The sequence below is a fragment of the Notolabrus celidotus genome, chromosome 4 (genome assembly GCF_009762535.1).
Source record: "Notolabrus celidotus isolate fNotCel1 chromosome 4, fNotCel1.pri, whole genome shotgun sequence".
Classification (NCBI taxonomy): domain Eukaryota; kingdom Metazoa; phylum Chordata; class Actinopteri; order Labriformes; family Labridae; genus Notolabrus; species Notolabrus celidotus.
This window is the reverse complement of record NC_048275.1, coordinates 17,979,327-17,991,105: the sequence shown is the minus strand read 5'-3', so window position 1 is coordinate 17,991,105 and position 11,779 is coordinate 17,979,327.

Genomic DNA, 11,779 nt, shown 5'->3' with positions numbered 1-11,779 from the left:
CTGATGATGGTGAGTGGGCTGCTTAGTCTTTTTGGCACCACAGTCTAAATTCATTTTTTGTGTTAAACACGTTAATTTATAATAAAGTATTGTTAGTTTTAACACAGAAAATTAAAAGTTACAATGAGTCCTGTTTGGTGACACTTGTGGCAGTATGTAATAATTGCTGGTGTGTTTTTTTGACCTCATTCAACCTTCGCTTTTCAGGAATGCAGACAGTTGAGACCCTTGAGTATGTGTTGCAATTACTCTGTAGAGTTATGTCCACATTAAAGAAGAAAAAAAAAGAGATTTTGAAAGCATTTTGAAGCAGACAGCTGGCTGCTCCTCTGATTTTCCCCCTCTAAAATGACATACAGGCTTACCATAGATCATTAAACTATGACTTTATTCTTGCAATATGATTGTTTTTAATCAAAATCAAAGTTTTATTTTCTTACTCAATGTAGACCTAATCCTCTGTCCTAAGTAACACCAACCCAGTAATTACAGCAAACACAAGAGCTTATCAGTGGCTTAGTGGACCACAGGCTCAGTCGCCATTCTCCTTTCTCATTTGGACAGATATTTTACATTAACATATATTTTGATTCACAATCTTTGAAAAGATTGTGACTTTAAGATTTGCACTTCAAATTTTCAGGATCTTAAATAAAAAATGACGTCCCAAAATAACCACTACTCTGACTTTAATGGTTTTTTTTCAGCAGAACTGTTTGTTCATAATCACTGAATGACTTTTAGATGACCATGAAATTAATTTTGGAATAAGTTGTGATGCTTGTGGCCCTTGCGGCACATAATAAACTTAAACTGTTGGAGGATTTAGTTGCAGCACATGATCCAGTGAATAGAAGCCTTCATTCACTTCCTTAAACCAATCAACATTCAATTATTCCTCTCTACTGCGGGGTTTCGAGGTTGTCCTTCCTCTCTGCCTTTATAACACCAAACCTTCCTATTATGAGTATATCGACCTCATGATATTTACTGTGCTTTTATTGCAACAATATGGCAGTGGTTCCTGTCATTCCTCTTCCTCTTCACATACGCTTGCCAGCACGTCTGTAACCTGATCTCCTGTTTGTTGTATTCTGTTTGGCACAACCCATAAGCCGCCATCATTGCTAAAATGTTGCCTGTATAAATCAATAGTTGACATCCTGCCAGACGGGCGGCAGGAGAGCTGGAGAGAAAACGAGCCGGAGTGAGATGGGGACAGAAAGAGATGGAGGAGAGATTTATGGTGTAGTGTGGGGTCTTTCATAAAAATCAAAGGATGATGGCTGCAGAGACAAGGAAATGTAATAGTAACATCAAATTATACACACACAGTGTCATAAAGAAAATACAAGCTGTGTTGTTGTTTTAGAAGTGGGTGATATGAGGCCATAAGGAATGAGGAAAGTAAACAAACTGCAACCTGAATTTATATCTACACCTCCATACTCTTGCTATATAAGGTCATATTTGGAGATATTTAGTGGAGAGTCACTGTCAATCGTTAAAACAGCTGTTCAAAGCATGTCACTCATGTTTGCTCTGTTGGATGGGGATATTATTTCTCTTATGGAGACTCCATGTGGTTTGTTTTAAAGTGGACATCACAGTCGAAGATGGTTGCTTTGGTCAACTTCCAAATGGCTCAAGAGGTTTGCGGCAGCACCACATGTTGACCTTTCCCAGTTTTGACACATTTAGTCCATGTTTACAGCAAAGATTTCTGTGGCTATAGCCTCCAAAAAAGGGAAGGAAATACTTTGAATATGAAAAGATGACACATCTAGCAACCAAGCTCACACAAGGCAGAATTTTTTCCTTTACTTTTTTTCTTAGTGAGTTTTTACATTTACACAATATTATTCTCCAAGAAATGAGTAAATTGGAGTGATTGATCCAGATCTGCTAAGGGAGTATGTTTTACAGGGCAAGCCTGTAAAATCAAATGTGTGTGAGAGAGATAAACAGACATATCTTACAGGGACAGTTGCCAACTGAAAACTGGAACAGACTTCACCACAAGCCGAAGTTTGTAGAACTCTTTATTTTCTGCCTAAAAGAGTTACTTAAGCAGGCATAAAGGCAGAGATGGATGTGTGAAACCAGGAAAAATAAAACAGGACACAAAACTTCTTAAAATGTAAATGTATGTGGCAACTTTTTCCAGAGTTTCTGTTTACTCTAGACAACATGTCATGGTGAATTAATTGAATCAAATGGCATTATGCAAAATTCTGTCTCCCAAGTCATTGTCTCATGAACACACACTCACACAAAATATGACACACTCAGTAAAGAATTCCAACAAGAGCTTTATGACCAACCACGTGTGCTTGCTGCATCATATTACATGCACATGTATGCAACCTGCACAGATGCTGCTTTGCCTTGCAAAACACTCTCCTCACAAAACTACAACAGCAAATCCACAACAGAAATGATATCAATATCCACAGAGAAGAAGCAGAGATTAGTGTGGATTAAATCAATTTAAAGCTTACCTGAGACAACATGAGACAATTAAACAACTGGGGTCTGAACTTCATCTCTGCGCTATATGTCTGGCTCACTTCATTAACACACAGCGACAGCAGATTTTTTGCCAATTAAACTCTGTGATATGTTATGACAACCTCTGCAAACAGTAATTAAACTATATTAGATAACACAGGCCCGATATAGCCTGCCTGTCTGCCCCTTCTGAGTGTGACACCGACGTATCATTGTGATTTAGTTCAATACACCCAAGATGGCCACCAGCAAATCCAACATGGAATTACTCGCCTGTTTTCTGTCCTCTAAAGAATGATTCACAATAAAGTTGCTGCAATTAGAAGAGGCATGGTCTCTAATGTAACTGTGGGCACACTTACAAACTTATAATTGCTTTTAAAGTTAAGCACACAATCATCATTGCCTCATAAGCATTGCCAAAACACTCTCTCTCAGCACACCAGAAGCCTGGTTAAGTGAAGATATAAGCTCGCCAACCTTAATGTTATTAAGTGTTCTATGCTTGCAGCATTAGCATCTTATTAATATTGCACACAGCATCATTGTCTTTAAAGTAGTGTTCCTGTACATAATGCATGACGTTTGTGTTGTTGTCATGGCTCTGTTGCACATATTTATTTTAGATTATGAAACCAGGCAAAGGGATCTCTGTCAACAGTGGCCAGATGCTCATATTGCAAAGCAGACAAAGCCACACATACTGATTCATGTGCTTGTTAAACACACCATGACCTTCTTTTAAAGCTGTTTAACTGAGCAGTGTTAACAAATCTAAGTTGAAACTAAACACAGATGCTTTAAGCGGTCGTAAATCTTGTAATAAGTGTGAAGGATTTACAGCACCATTAAAGCAATACTGGGCTAACAGGTGCAAACAAAGCTACACAAGACAAGGAAAATAGTAAATAATGTCTTCTGTTACATGAATAAAGAGAGAGAAGGTCCATTAAAAACACAGAGGAAAAGATATACAGAGAAAGAGGAAGATGCTTTTTATAGAAAAAAACTCACCGTCATGTTCCATGACTTGACCCAGGGAATATTATCAGCAGTGTGAGCTGATCCTTGCCTCTTCCCGACACACCACCTCTCTCTCTGCCTCCCTCCCTCCCCAACACACTCCACCTCCCTCTCTTACTGTCTCCTGCCTCTTCCTATTCTCTCTCTACTTCCTTACTTCATCTCTCTTCCCTCCCTCCCTCAGTCTCCTTCCACTGTCTGCAACTGACTCGCCCCTCCCTCCCCTCCCCTCCCCTCCCCTCCCCTCCCCTCCCCTCGCTCCAATAAAGAACATTAAAAGTTAATGTTTGTTTCCATCTCAGTTCCCTCATTCTCCCTCCCAATGTGCGTCTCCTCCTGCATTTATCTCCATCTCCCTGCCTGTCAAGTTTTTTCCTCCTTCCTCTGGCTGCTAAGTCTGGCTCCTGTCTCTCCATTTTTTTTCTTTCTTTTGCTCCCCCTCCTGTGTTGAGGTCCCATAGTGAAGTAGGAAATAAGGACTGGAGAGAAGGAGTCCCTGTTAGGGATACTATAAAGAGAGAGATGGAAAATAGAGGTGCGTTGTATGTTTAATGTGCTTTCTTTTCCTTATTTATATTTCGATTACAGTTAGTCGCCTTCAGCAAATATGAACAAGCCTCACTGCAACATTATCAATAATGTAATAAAGCGGTAGACAGTGTTAAATGGAAGTCTAAAGTGCAGTCGCACTCACATGTTCAGTGATTATATGATGCTTTCCTGCTGCCATGATGATCAGCATCACACCAATCTCTGACTAAGCAGTTTTTGCAAACATATCAACGTCATTGAAACAAATTTGATGGATGTTTAGGACATAATTCATTGAATTGAAACTGCTTTGTCTTTATAAATGGTATACTGGTTTAATCCATGACTGTACATCAATATGGACAGCACACCTCCGTCTCCTCCTATTGTGAGATGTGAAGCCAAAACACTGCGTCAATGGATGCTGACATATTGTACTGGTGCAGTCAAGGCACAAACAAAAGGGGTCTGGCTGGTTGAGTCACAGGACTGTCTTCACACCCTTTCCACTAACCAAAACTCACACTGAACTTACCAATAAAACAGCAAAGATCACTGCTGAGATCACCAACACTCAACATAAAACAGCATTATAAGAACTAACTGCAATTACAGAAAGAATGTTTGAGAAGATTGTATTTGACATGTATTTTCATTTTCTAGGTTGACCTATTTCTCATCTGTTATAATGGAGGAGGCGGGCTTAATGACCTATACTGCAGCCGGTCACCAGGGGGACCTCTAAAAGTTATGGCTTCACATGAGTGGCTGTTGTTTTGTCCATGATTTCATACAGTCAGTGGTTTAAGCATTAGTTATATAAAAGTATCACACAAACTATAAGCACAATCTCCCAGGTTTTCACAAAAAAAATAAAAAATAATAATAATAATAATAATAATAATAATAATAATAATAATAATAATAATAATAACAGCATACAAAATAATTTGCCTAAATTATTGGTTTAGCTGTAGAAAATAAGAGGCACCTTAAAAAAAACAAACATGTAAACCCCCAAATCTAAAACCATCACTCAGTAACCTACATGTCAATCGGTGGTGAGATTTTACACACAAACATGAAAATCCTGACGTTATGTTGAATTAAGAATAACTTTTTCTTACCTCTTAGAGTTAAGGCATTACCCATCAGATATGATCAAACCACATCTTCACAGTGTGGATGAGTCACAATGTTATTTATATTCTTCACAGTATATAACCAAAGTATTTTATGTAAGTAATGACTGTTTTATGTACCAAGCTGTGTTAAAGAATACTTATCATTATGGAAAAACAAGGGACCTAAACCACTGCATGGAGAACCAGCTGTCATGGCACCGCACTGACAGCACAGGGATAGGAAACGATGAGAATATTAAACCCCACTGGTCGTAAACATAACATCAGTAATAATCACAAAGCTTAATAAATCAATGCACATGAAGCATCAGAGAAACATGGAAGGCATGGATGGAGAGTATGAGACACTGCATCATCACACACACACACACACACACACACACACACACACACACACACACACACACACACACACACACACACACACACACACACACACACACACACACTTCAGATCTCTTTAGTGTTGTGAAGAACCACTCAGGGCAGTAAACATGTCATCTGTATGCCAGGGTTGTCTTAATGCCGGGTGACCCAGCTTGCATGTGTTACAGGAAATACATTGAAGGGATTGTAGTCCCTTTAAACAGACACACTGCTTTGTGTATGCATGCAGCTGAAATGGTCAGTTTATTTTTTTATATCAGCTCATTTTAGGTCTATTTTCAATATCCTGTATACAATGAGAAATATCTAATATGTATATCTTATACATATCTCTCTTGTAAAAGGAGTAATAAAGCAGGACATTATAGAATATACAGATACACTGAAAGCCAGTTTGTTACTGTGTGTGATACTGTGTTTGTGTAAGTCTTTGCAAACACAACTCAATGTCCACAAAACCATTATAATATTGATTACATAAGAGCAGCTCCTAATGACATGCAGCAGTGCTCCTTTCCCCCCCTTTATTATTCTCCATCTGACTGTCTTCACTGTAAAGTTTTGAAGTCTTACGTTATAGTTTTTGTCACAAATAAATCTCTGGTCAACTGTCTTTAATTTTAACCCCAGCACTCTTAAGTGTTCATTACATTTCCATGTCACATGTCACATTGTCAGTACACACAGCATTATTAGAAGCTGTGCAGCGTACTGTTAACATCCTGTTCATTTGCTGCCAAGGCGCTTCAGCAAATATTAATAGAGTTAAAGGTTGAGTGAGTAACCACACAGAGTTACTGACAGACAGAGGGAAAGGGGGAGGAGCAGGTGCAGGGGGAGACTTTCACTTTAGTTATAGTCTTCACAATAAGTGGAGAAAAACAACTGGCTCATCGACTTCTACAACACCCACACTATCACACACATGCACGCACACACACACGCACACACACACACACACACACACACACACACACACACACACACACACACACACACACACACACACACACACACACACACACACACACACACACACACACACAAAATATATGAGGTAGATGGAGAACATGAAAGAGCCAGTACCTCACAGGGTCAACTGGTAATTAAAACACGTTCAGTCTAAAAGTGTTTTCTCACCATTCAGTGTGAGAACAGCACTTTGAGTACACCCAAGAACAGGCAGAGTGGATCACATCTAACACTGATACCATGATTACAAGATAAATCAATGGCAGGTATTGCTAAGAGACATAGTGTAACTTAAAATAAAAGCTAAAAGGTAGGTGGGTTATTTTACCCAGCAACCCTTTTGGCCGCAACTCTTGGCTACCCTTTGCCCAACAAGACAGTTACATATCCCATATTAGGATAAAGACGTGTTATGTAGTTTTGATATGTACTGGCACTATTTGGATGTTAGGGCCTGAACTGTCAATGGTTGTCAAATGTTTGTCAAATGGTTTAAATGTTAACTGCACAGTTCAGGTCAAAAGTAAAATATTTTGATCCTCTGACTGGACATTTTTAGTTTCCTGTGTTCAAATCTGATGTTGTTACACAACCCATTCAGTGTCACCTTCTGCCACTTTGTCCCTCCACTCTTTGTTGTCACTCACAGATTACACCAATACAGTAGTAAGTGGTAACACCTCTGATTGTTTGATTTCTACCTTAATTTTATATAATATGAGTCTGTCAAATTTTGTTATCCTTAACTTGTACTTTTGGACCAGAGTAGTATTAACCATGTGTGGACAAGATGGAGAGTACACATAAGCTTGACTGAGACTAAAGTAATAAGTAAAGTAAGGAAAAGTCTCAGAGACTTCAATACACATTGACTGCTGTTGTAGACAGGGGAGTTGCCCACTATCACCTTGGACAGAATGCAGGTTTGAGGCACACTCATGTCCTTCACTTTTAATTTGGAAGCTAAATGCCATCATCCAGATACTGTTTGATTTGTTTGAATAAGAGTCTAAAGAGCTTATGACGGGATTTTGCAGCATAAGGGAAAAATATCACATTTGGCCGCATCGCTTCTCTACTTAAAGTGTTTTAATATTTTAGGACCCTTGTGAGTCATGGGCCCTTAGAATCATCCTAACTTTTTTTAGATTAGATTTTATTGTCCCCAAGGGGGAACTTTGCCTCAGGCAATGTTCCAAAAGGAATGCACAGCTCAGTGTATCCTGATATAAAAATAAACAGAACACACAAGACTGGCAACTATAAAAAGAAATCAAGTACAGAATACAACTCTGGCATTTAAACAAGTTTCTAAATATTAACAAAGTAAAAACAGGATAAATATGGTCTGAAAGACTAAAGGCTAAACGGGCTAAAATAAAACAAGAAAAGAAAACTGATCTGGTTTCATTGTTAGTTGTTTGTTCAGCAGTGTGACTGAGGTTGGAAGGGGAGAAAGCTTAAAGCAGTTATTTAATTACTTGTACTTGTCGGCTCTATAACCTCTGCCTGTATCAGTTTGTATTCAGGTTGAGAGTGTGTGAATGTGTGAGAGGTCACTTACATTTTTATGCGCTTGTCTGATGACCGACCTTTCATAAACTGCCTTAAGAGACGGCTGCTCCCTGCAGCCAATCATTCTCATGGCTGTTTTCTCATGCTGTTAATTTTTGGTTTTAACTGAACATCAAGCGTGCCGTACACCTAATGATTCTTTACAGTGTTGTATTACAGAATATAAACATGATAGCGTTAATTTATATTAGAAGTGGAGTCTCTAAGTCAACCTGGAGCACAGAAGGTCATCATGAGCAGACAAGTTCAATCAATGGTCTTATGCTGACATACAAATATGAGGTGGTGGTTGTCACACCACTCCTTAAAAGTGGCAACCTCATAATTGTACAAGGGCATTATGGTACAAGGACAATCAGTACTAAAAATCAAAGATAAATAAAATATGAGCATCATCAGAAAATTGAGCTCAGTGAATCTGCAGTCATTAGTGTACAATGTTAAGATAACGGGTGAACTCACTCAACCTTGAGGAGCTCCTGTGCTACATCATAATGACCTTGAGAGAGAGAGCAATTAACCTTGATCTGTTGAGAACAACATGTTAAAAGAGAAAATAACTCCTATATGCCACCCCTGCATACAGAAGTCATTTAAGGGATATATAGTAACAGACGTTATTGACCTCATTTTGGCAAACCTTTGATTTAACATGTTCATCTAATTTAAGATGGTCAATATGGAAAACAGGCAGCAATCAATCATAAAACTCTGTCAATGCAAACTTCTATAAGTATTGTCATTTCAGTGTTCTGGACTGTTGACATTAGCATGCTGCTTAAATAGAGGGTATGATGCTCATTTTCAGGCTTTTCGCTACTGTCTCTTTAAGGCACTTAAAGTACTCTGGGACCCAGCACTCAAGAACCCTCCTCCACAGTTGCCATTCCACAAGGTCGATGTAATTAAGTTAAACTTATTCATCTATTTAAAATTACTTTTGAAAAATGGCCACATATTCTGGACCCTAAATCTGACATGAAAAGTTTGGAAAGGGTCAAACAATCCCCAACAACAAAGAACAGGTACATTTCAAGTTTCTTATGCCCTTTTAAGGAGAATCATCAATTGGTGATGTCATGATTTGCGCAACTCTCGTGTGATTTTCACTTACTTCTAAAACTGTTAGGAATAGTCTGCAGTCTCATTCTGTGATTACTTCAACACACTTTTACCTCAAAACTTTAAATTTTGCCCACGTTCAAAATGACATCCAACACTCTAACTTAATATTTGCCTGTAAAATATGAAAAAAGCATCATACCACTTCTTTAAGGGGGCACTGTCCTAACATATTAACTCACATCATTTTGGGTATGGCTGTATAGACTGTAATGTAGGTACCTGTAAAAATGTAGGCACCAGATTGGCTTAGCAGTTAAAGTGCATGCCCCTTAAGGTTATAGTCTTGTTGCAGGGGTTACAGGTTTGGACTCTATCCTTCGCTGCATGTCCTCCCCCACATTTCCTGTCTCTCTTCCGGTGTCCTATCTAATAAAGGCCAAATGATTTTAACTTATCCATATTAGCTGCATTGAAATTATTTTTCTCAGGTCACTTCATTTCCATCAATTGCATACGGAGCCATCTGCATAATGAAAAAACTCCAAAACACAATAATAACACTAGAAATATTAGCTCTTCTTTATGAAGCAATATTTCTAAAAGCTGTTAGAGCTTCTAATTACTAAAGGAACTTTGAGGACGCAGTGTTTGAGTATAGACTGTGTGTGGGCAGTGAGGAGGAAAGGGCTGCTCTCTGCAGTATAGGACACTTAACAAGTAGTTATTGCAGACTGAAAGGGTCTGTAATCAATGTTATTTCGAGTAGAGTACCAGTAAGCTGACACTTCTCTGTATCCTCCTCTTTTCTTCAGTCTTTCTATTTGTCCTCTCCTCCCCTAATCATCCTGTCCTCACATCCCTCCTTTGCTTCATTTCCCCTCTTTTCTGCTTTCATAATTTTTCCTTGATTCATTACTTTTTGCTCTCCCCTCTCTCCAATTGTTGTCACTTATACTGTTACTAATATATATCTCTTCTTGGCCGTCCTTTCATTTATTTTTCTCTTTTCGCCCTCATCTGCCATTGTTTCTCTTCACTTCTTTGTTCTCTCTCAATTTCTCTGCCTGTGTAATTACAAGAGCAAAACAGCACCCATCTGGTGGACAGCATGCTATTTACAACAAACAGCAAAGTAGCTTGTCAGCCTGCACACAACTGATTTATTTTCAAGCACATACTCTGATAGAATAGAATAGAATAGAATAGAATAGAATAGAATAGAATAGAATAGAATAGAATGTACCTTATTCATCCCCGGAGGGGAAATTCAGGTGATGAGGTGAAACGATGCACATGTATAAGTGCACAGGTTTATTTATAGAAGGGAACACTGATAGAAAATCAAACAAACATATCACAGTGATATCATCAGCATAGTATCACCTTAACACACATCATATGGCTATTGAATAGGATCTTCAGATTTAAAAACATATTTTTTTTATTTAAATCCTGTCATTTTCCTGATCGGATAATGACATCAATTTTGTCAACTCTGTTTTTAAAAGGTCAACACAGGAGTTTAATATCAGTGTTTTGCTATGTGATAAGACTTGACAATGTTTAAATGGAAAAACTACCAACCAAACATTCTGTAATGTTATTTTATGTCAGGAGCAGGGGGAAGTGGGAAACAATTGCGGACAAATATGTTCTTAAAGTTATCCTGAAGGAATAACCACTAAAATTGCTAGTGATAAGAAGGGAAGAGGGAAAAGAAAACATAATATTGAGCCAGACTTTGACACCTAATTAAGACTGTTATAAGTTTCAGTACTTTGCTTTTTAAAGGTATACGACTAAATTTCCATTTCATCAAACATCTGAAGTATTTTCTTCTGATGTAATTCTATCCTTAACTGAGCTTCTCCTGTGTAAAGTGCCTGATCCCATGTAGTGTCATTTAGCTTCCACCAAAACAGCATGAAGCTCAGTATCCCCAAAAAAGAAATCTGTGGGCCAAAAACACATCAAATTCTGTTTTTGAATCAGATTCAATTTGAATGTTCTCATCCAGAAAAGAACGAGGTGAGCCTGAGGAAAGATTAATCCAGGATGGCCTGTTGGTGCTCCTGAAACTATTCTTAGGGTCCACTTTTATCTGCAAAGACCAGTGTTGTAGTTCAAATGTCAAGACTATGAGCTGCATTACTTTTTTCTCATACTTTTCATTTCTTTTAATTCAAAGAGGAATGCATCTTGTTCTATCCAGTCCTCTTTTCAAAGCCTGTTTCCCTCTCAGAGCAAAAGTGACCATGTTCCCCTTCAGTCTACAGTGCATTCTGCTGCTGTTTGTAGCTTCACTCTAAATGCTATGGTCCTGCATGTTGTCTCCAGGCTCTCTGTACAGAAAGGTAGATTGGCTCCCCCTGTTGATTGTTTTGAAAACACATCATTCTGCTCACAGCTGATTTCTCATACAAAGACTAAACTTTAACTTGTTCCTCAGCTGTGTCACTTTGAAGATTAATTTCAAGAGTGATCCATTATCATAACACATAAAAAAGAAAAGGATACAAATTAGAGGATTTTATTAGAGAAGTGATACAAAGAATTGAGCTTTTGTTCTG